The sequence below is a fragment of the Drosophila melanogaster genome, chromosome 3L, assembly GCF_000001215.4.
Source record: "Drosophila melanogaster chromosome 3L".
In the NCBI taxonomy this organism is placed as follows: domain Eukaryota; kingdom Metazoa; phylum Arthropoda; class Insecta; order Diptera; family Drosophilidae; genus Drosophila; species Drosophila melanogaster.
The window spans coordinates 18,503,269-18,512,158 of NT_037436.4; the positions used below are offsets into that span (position 1 = coordinate 18,503,269).

General features: G+C 39.9%; 1 annotated feature.

Annotated features, from left to right (window-relative positions):
* Positions 1 to 2,917: 2,917 nt before the first annotated feature.
* Positions 2,918 to 6,318: a mobile genetic element.
* Positions 6,319 to 8,890: the final 2,572 nt, after the last annotated feature.

Sequence of the window (8,890 nt, forward strand, 5' to 3'; positions counted from 1 at the left end):
CGACTTTGTTTTCGCCAGTTTTCCAGAGGTGGGGATAAGTTGCCTTGATACCTGAAAGATAATTAAAACATGTTTAGTAAGCGCAAAAGAATTCTGGGGGATTTATCTAAATACACAAGACAATAATAACAATACTTTAAGTTATTACTTTAAATTAAAGTAAGCTTATGGGTACGTTATTGTGCAAAAAGCTATTAATATTGGATATTCCATATATTGAAAGTGAACCGGACTTAAAACGAAAATGATGTTTTTCCTTTACTTCGGGACTGCTGTTGTCACTCGATCTGCTGCATGGTTAATCAATTTTCGTGAATCCTTACAGAGTAGCTTACTCTTTAATTCCGCTAATGTATTAATTAACCGCTGCGGTTATTTCGTTTGTTTTTATTTATTATTCTCTGTAAGAGCTCTTACGCAGTTTATTAAAGCTGTTAAAGCCGCTTTGGCACTGGCTTCACCCATAAATTCCCGATTTATACACGTTTTAAATGTTTTTACTGCAGAACACGGCGAATCCTGCAGCTCCGGAAACTGCATTAAAATACGAAGGGTAGTGGCGATAAAAGGGGTGATGCCGAGGAATGTTGTTGAATGACTCGGATTGAATTGTTGCCGCCGACGTTTTTTCTTTTTGTTTATAAAAGCGGAATAAGAAGGCCAAGAGAAAGTGATACCTCGCAAGTTTCTGAACAACTTTTATAAGATGTTCGGATTACAAAATATAAAATATATGTGTAAAAATATTACCAAAGAAAAATTAATTTACAACCCCAACCTTCTGAAAGAATGTTATTACTTTCGTTTACTTTTTATAAACTTTAAAACAATATTATTTTTATTATTCTTAGTTACAGCATAATAAGATGATAGCCGTAAATACCGCGCATGCTGTTTGTGTACAGTATGCGGGCCAGGTTCTCCACAGGACATGCAATTGTTGTCGTCCCTCTCCCGCCTTCTACTTTCGTGCCACGCCCACCTGCTCATCCAACGCCCCCTTGCAGCTGCTGACTCTGCTTGGTGGCGAATGCTCGGGTATCTCTTAATAAAAAGCAAATTAGCTGAGGCCCATTAAATTGTTGTGGCAGAAGGATCTGGGGCGGAAGGAACCGCCCACCCAACCCGGGATAAAATGTATACCTTCATCTCACTTCCTTGGCTGTCTACGCCATTTGGCGTCAATTTAATGCCAGGCCATAAAATTTGAAAGGCTAAAAAATTCACCCAGAACTGGCAAGGATTGTTCATATGAGTATGAAAATCCAGCCATAATGTTGGCTAGCTTCTTTCCATGTTTCTTTCCATTACGGTCATCTTTTTTTACTGCTATTAGAGCTGGACAGTAAAAACATTTTTAATGCCGGTCAGCTGCTGAGGAGTGAACGACAATTATGGGACTGGCTAATGGTATCTAAAAGAGCATTTAAGAACTGTATTTACCAACAGGCGAAACGTAAAAATTGAATGTGTGCCAATGTTTGAAATTGTGCTTTATTTATTGGCCTGTAAGATGCATCGAAAGCATAATTCTAAGTAGTAAACTGAAAAACGGGCTTAAGAAAGCAATAAACTTTATTTAAATTAATAAAGCGGCTTGCACAATAAAAATAATTGCCGACATTTCCAGGGCGTTGATTGCAACTTCCCTCCTGTAATTTATGTGTCAAATGTAAACGCTCCCCTAGCACCTTGGATTTCCTCCCTGAAGGCCATTCCTTTGGTATGTTTCCTTTGTAAATTTCCCTCGCTTCATTAATTTATTATACCCGTTACTCGAAAAGGGTGGGTATACTAGATTAGTTGAAAAGTATGTACCTGTTGGCGTGTGTGAGAGTCGAAAAGCCGAAAACAACAAGAACTAGAAGATAGATATGTAGATTCTAGATATATGGAATTTGTTTAAGTTTATTTCCAAAGATTACCATTACATTTTTTGATTATTTTCATTGTCATTTTGTTATTTCCGAAATTTTCAAAATTTTAATTTTTTGTTAGCAGATTACCAGGTATCTTAAAGTCGAGATACCCGACTATAGCGTTCGTTCTTGTTTTAAATTACATGCACGAGGTGGATGCAAATTACAGGCGGCGTATGCCTCGCTTCCCTTAAAATTACCCTTTATTTTCCACCCATTGTAAGTTGTTGCAAAATCAGGTGTTTAAATGCGTTTTAAATGACTTCCGCAATTTAATAGGGGATATTTGGCGACAAAATGAGACGTATGGAGTCATTAGTGGCACGCAGATTTTTGACCAGGGGATACTGACGAATGCATTAAATATGCAAATTTGCAACCTTATTAAATGAATTTTAATTTATTATTATTTCTCTGATAAAGCAAACAAAAAGCCCACAGCAAGTATAACATGTTAATTAACATTTAATTGCGGGGCGTAATCAGCATAAAATGGGTTAAGTAAATGTTTAAAGTGATTAATATATCGAGAGTTCTGAAAGTGGTTTAAAATCAAATAAAATAAATTAATTGGAAAAATCCAGTGTACAATAAACATTTCAAGCTATGTTTGCTAATCATGTGTTATGTGTTTAATAATCAAAAATGTTTAGTTATTGTTGGAAACAAATAAATTTAAACCAAACTAAAACATTAAGATTCAGCTTTAATAGGGCTGTACCCCAAAAAAAACGTCGTTCCCATTTAAAGTATTTCACTCACGGTTTCATTTTTTGATAGCTTGCTTTACGATCGCAGAATCTGTAAAAGAAATCACGTAACAGATTTGCATATTTATGGCACTTGGGCTATCCCAAAGAACCCTCACATGTGGGGAGAATAAAGAAAACTACTGACTGGATAAACTCGAGAACTCCGAGATTGGTTGAGTTTCTTTATTTGAAGAATATGCCCCCAAAAGGGTTTCCAGTGATTTTCAAAGAAAACGACGTTAAGTGCACACGAGGTCATATTGTACACTTCGCCCGGTGTGCGTAGTCTGTGGAGATCTCCACGACTCCAAACAGTGTCAAATTAACAAAGAAAATGCATGCGAGAAAAAATGTAATAACTGCGGGGGCAATCACACAGCAAACTACAGAGGCTGTCCAATCTACAAAGAGCTGAAAATCCGTCTTCACAAAAGAATGAACACGGCGCGGGCACACCAAGGATCAGCTACCCTGATACCATCAGAGACAAATCCTGAAGTAATTTTCTCGAAAGCAGCTAGTTTCGCTCCCTGGCCTACATTCAACACTAACAAGACAACATTTGCTAACGTTTTAAAATCAGGTATGACGCCTCCAACCCAAAACTCCCGAACTCCACATGAAGTGCACACAAAATTAGACACACAACAAAACTATCACCCAGCTGCGCAGCAGGAAACAAAAACTGAAGCTATGATGCAAGCCTTACAACAGAGCATGATGGAATTTATGACATTTATGAAGACCACCATTCAAGACATGATGCGTAATCAAAACCTTTTGATACAAATGCTTGTAGCCCAACAATCAAATAAACAATGGCTACCTTACGCATAGCTACGTGGAACGCCAATGGCGTCTCACAGCGCAAACTTGAGCTAGCTCAATTCCTACATGAGAAGCATATCGACGTAATGCTTCTTTCGGAAACTCATCTCACAAGCAAATACAATTTTCAAATAAGAGACTACCATTTCTACGGTACAAATCATCCCGACGGAAAAGCACACGGTGGCACCGCCATACTCATAAGGAACCGTATGAAGCACCACTTTTACAAAGAATTTGCGGAAAATCATCTTCAGGCCACATCTATCAACATTCAGCTGGATGACAACACTCTCCTTACACTAGCGGCCGTATACTGCCCCCCCCGTTTCACAGTATTAGAAGCTCAATTCCTGGATTTCTTCCAAGCACTAGGGCCACACTTCATTGCAGCAGGCGACTACAACGCTAAACATACTCACTGGGGATCGCGACTTGTGAACCCAAAAGGAAAACAGCTTTATAAGACGATAATAAAAGCCACTAATAAACTTGACCATGTTTCCCCCGGGAGTCCTACATACTGGCCATCAGACCTCAATAAGCTGCCAGACCTGATCGACTTCGCAGTTACGAAAAATATTTCCCGCAGTTTGGTTAAAGCTGAATGTCTGCCGGATCTCTCATCTGATCACTCGCCTGTACTAATTCACCTCCGCCGATACGCAGAAAACGTGAAACCACCAACCAGATTGACCTCTAGCAAAACAAACTGGCTCAGGTATAAAAAATATATAAGTTCACATATTGAGCTAAGCCCAAAACTCAATACTGAATCTGATATAGAGAGCTGCACGTGTGCATTGCAATCCATCCTTACTGCAGCAGCTCTTACTGCAACACCCAAAATAACAAATAATACAATTAATTCAAAAAAGACCAACGTACAAATCGAGCAACTCGTCCACGTAAAACGTCGCTTACGCAGAGAATGGCAATCTTCCAGATCCCCAACTGCAAAACAAAAGCTAAAAGTAGCCACACGGAAACTGGCCAACGCTCTGAAACAAGAAGAGGACGACGATCAGCGCCGATACATAGAGCAACTCACACCAACAGGCACAAAACAAAAGTCACTGTGGCGAGCCCACTCAACTCTTCGCCCACCGACTGAAACCGTTTTGCCGATAAGGAATTCATCAGGTGGCTGGGCCCGTAGTGATGAAGACAGAGCCAACACATTTGCCGCTCACCTACAAAATGTGTTCACGCCAAACCAGGCTACTAGCACATTCGCGCTACCGTCCTATCCCGTAAACCGCCATCAGCAACACACCCCAATTGTGTTTCGTCCTAAAGAAATAACTAAAATAATCAAAGACAATCTCAGCCCGAAAAAATCCCCCGGCTACGACCTTATAACACCGGAAATGATCATCCAGCTGCCACATTCTGCAGTTCGCTACATAACCAAGCTCTTTAATGCCATCACCAAACTTGGTTACTTTCCACAACGATGGAAGATGATGAAGATCATAATGATTCCAAAGCCTGGTAAGAACCACACAGTCGCTTCATCTTACAGACCAATAAGTCTACTCTCATGCATTTCGAAACTATTCGAAAAATGCCTGCTGATCCGACTTAATCAACATCTGATATACCACAATATAATCCCAGCCCACCAATTTGGATTTCGCGAAAGCCACGGAACCATTGAACAGGTGAATCGTATTACAACGGAAATAAGAACTGCATTTGAATATCGCGAATACTGTACAGCAGTATTTTTAGACGTATCCCAAGCATTCGACAAAGTCTGGCTCGACGGCCTAATGTTTAAAATTAAAACATCCCTACCCGAAAGCACACACAAACTTCTAAAGTCTTACCTCTATGACAGAAAGTTTGCAGTGCGGTGCAACACTGCCACTTCCACTGTTCATACAATTGAGGCTGGAGTCCCCCAAGGCAGCGTTCTTGGGCCAACCTTATACCTCATCTATACAGCCGACATCCCTACAAATAGTCGCTTAACGGTATCCACATTTGCCGACGATACAGCTATCCTTAGCCGTTCAAGGTCCCCTATCCAAGCTACAGCACAGTTGGCACTGTACCTCATCGACATTGAGAAGTGGCTCTCTGACTGGCGAATAAAAGTAAACGAGCAAAAATGCAAGCACGTGACGTTTACGCTAAACAGACAAGACTGTCCTCCGCTCTTGTTGAACAGCATACCACTCCCGAAAGCAGACGAGGTAACGTACCTAGGAGTACACCTAGACAGAAGACTCACATGGCGCAGGCACATTGAAGCCAAAAAAACCCAACTTAAACTCAAAGCCAACAACTTACACTGGCTCATCAACTCTGGTTCTCCGCTCAGCCTAGATCACAAGGTCTTGCTCTACAATTCTATATTGAAACCAATCTGGACCTATGGCTCACAGTTATGGGGCAATGCCAGCAACAGCAATATTGACATCATTCAGCGAGCACAATCAAAGATTCTGAGAACCATCACTGGGGCACCGTGGTACGTTCGGAGTGAAAACATCCAAAGAGACTTAAATATCCCATCAGTTACCAACGCAATCACGGAACTTAAGGAAAAATACCATAGCAAGCTTCACACGCACCCCAACCACCTAGCGCGAGGTCTAATCCAGCTCAGCAGCCGTTCCCGTCTCCGGCGAAAGGACCTACCAACCCAGCGAATAAATTATTAGGGCCGTTTAAACATAGAACAGTTGGAAAAATAATACAACTGTTCAAAAAATACTTGTTATAGTTAAGATTTTTAAACTTATTGTTAGTTCTTATACAAGAAGATTCAATAAATAAAAGCAAAGTAAAATAAAAAAAAAAAAAAAAAAAAAAAAGTGCACTCGAAAAAATAAGCTCCTATTCCGCTTTAGGAAAATGTAGTTTATTAACTAAACCGCAAACGAAAAAAAAGGTATAAATCACTTGTCAAATATATTGAATTGAAAATATGTTTTTGCCCTTACGTATTTTTTATTTATGTTGTTCGATTCTATATATACGAAAAGTAGATAATTTGCCAGAATAAACATATTAAATATAAATTAGTCAATTTAAATTTCCACCCGCATTCAAGTTTGGCCCAATGCATTGACCCATATTTAAAGGGCAGTGGGCTCAGCCATTTTCCACTTGGCTGGAGGAGAGCTCGTAGAAAAGCGCGTCGATGTACAATTAACCCAATTGCGAAGTGTTGTCAACATGCCGCAAGTCAACTCAACTCAACTCGAGCATTGCTGCTGCGTATACGTAATATGGATTGTGGACTCTGCCACCAACACTGTTGCCTTGCTGGCCCGTCTGGGCAGCGAGTGTGTGGGTGTGCGTTCGACTGGTGTGCTTGCTCGTGTGTGGCATGTAATTGAGTGTGTGCGTGTTACATTTCCTCGTATTGTTCAGCAATTTCCGTTAGCACGGTTTTTGTTTGGCTTTTTTTTTTTGCCATTTTACAGGGCTTAATAAAGAGAAAGTAGTCCTAGTTTGCAGGAAAGCTTTAAAAAAATTGTCTTAACTAAATTCTTGTTTTCACTTTTGTAATCATAATACGCAAACAAAAGCCAATATACCAAGTATACCTAATTATTTCAAATTTTTAGGTGTGCTCCACTTCAATTTTTCTATTTCCAGAACCTTTAGAATAACAGAACTGCCAAAATCCGATATGTTTCTAGGGCTGCAACCTCAGCTCCATTTTCAAATACCACACTACAAATGTTGTTGACACTGCTGTTGACCGCTGCTGCCTTGATGGGATGCCGTCTGGAATGCCGAATACTCCTACAACACCTGGCATGTTACCCGGGTCACCGTGGCGTATGCGCAATTTACAAATTTCCCTTCACCACAGAAAAGTTGCACGTGCCTAGGTCACCAGTCCATGGCTTCCAGCACCTCGAAAATCGACTGGACCAAAGGGTCACGAAAATATAGTAGGCCCCTCCATTCCGGATAGAATCACGAATTATTACGGAATATTAAAAAGTTCCTGAAAATTAATTCCTAATGTTCCTAATGGGAGTAAAGGGCACAAAGGGTCTCGAGGGCGATATTCACGAGTCATTGAAAGTCAACTCGCTGATGGCGAACAATTACGAACTTTTATAACTTAATTCAGTTGGTACTTTATTTCACTTTGATTCTTTGGGAAAGAAAGATGTTCCACTTGAAAAGCTTTGTTCAGTTTGTAATTATGAATGGTCTGCTTAACCATTTGGAACACAGATTAAATGAGCTAAGTGAAAAATTTGATTTGATTGTTTATGTTACAATTTAAATTTAAAATATTAAGCAATCGTTAATTCTTAAATAAGGTCACCGTGCTCTTCATAAAATGTCCCAATATATTTAGATATGGCTTAGCCATCAATCAAGAAAATTTAAATACTTCCGATGAACGCAATTCTAAACCATTTACAACGATGAACGATCCCTAACGTGACAGGTTGCATCCATTATTCAGTCTTTGATTACATAAATGGATTGTTTCTTTGCCACATAATCATCGTTGTGGGTTCTATGCCACCACATTCTTCCGGCATATTTCATTCGCGTCGATGTTCTCCACTTTTCCGAGTCACCCCTTTCCCAATCCCTACGACTTTCATGAACAAGACTCCATTGAACATTGACACATGGCCCATGGATGCCATAACTTTGGGAACCGACTGCACTTTCCCCTAATGGCTCCAACTGCATTTCCCCGAATGATAAATGGTCCAGGCGATATCTTAGATGGTTCTATGGAACTTGCCCTTCTGCCACGTTATTTATGTGGTGAGAATTTCGTTCCAGCAGAAATACCAAATATAACTCTCGAGTGGAATGCAATGACCTGTTTCCACCCTCCCGAAAAAAAAAACGTGTTTAAATTTCATTCGCGAAACTTTTACATCCATCACTCTGTCGACCGCCTAATTTCAATCACCCAACGCCGACCATCATTTAATTTATATGCTTGGCCAACTCCTTTTGACGTGGCAACGCGGCGTGAAAAAAAACACGCAAAAATACAGCGAATTCCCTCTGATTCCGTGGGCAGAATAGCCACCCAACCGCAGAATTTCCAGCACCCATTTCCCCATCATTCTCTCACATGGCTGGAATTTGTTTACCCGGCCTTATTCGTATACCAAACTTGTTGGTAAGCATTATGGTTACACTATTTCAAGCATATTTTATTTTGCTACAATTATTAATATCAACAATAAGGTAAGTATTACAGATTTGGATCTCTACAAAATGTTTATGGTTCTGCCTTATTCTTGGCTTCATTTATCTAAATAATTGTATATCTATGTACGTATATACTTTAGTCATACTTAAGTGTCATGGAACGAAATACCTGGAAAAAATAAAAATCATTTTAGGGTATTCCATCATCAGGGTATCACACTATATTGTCGA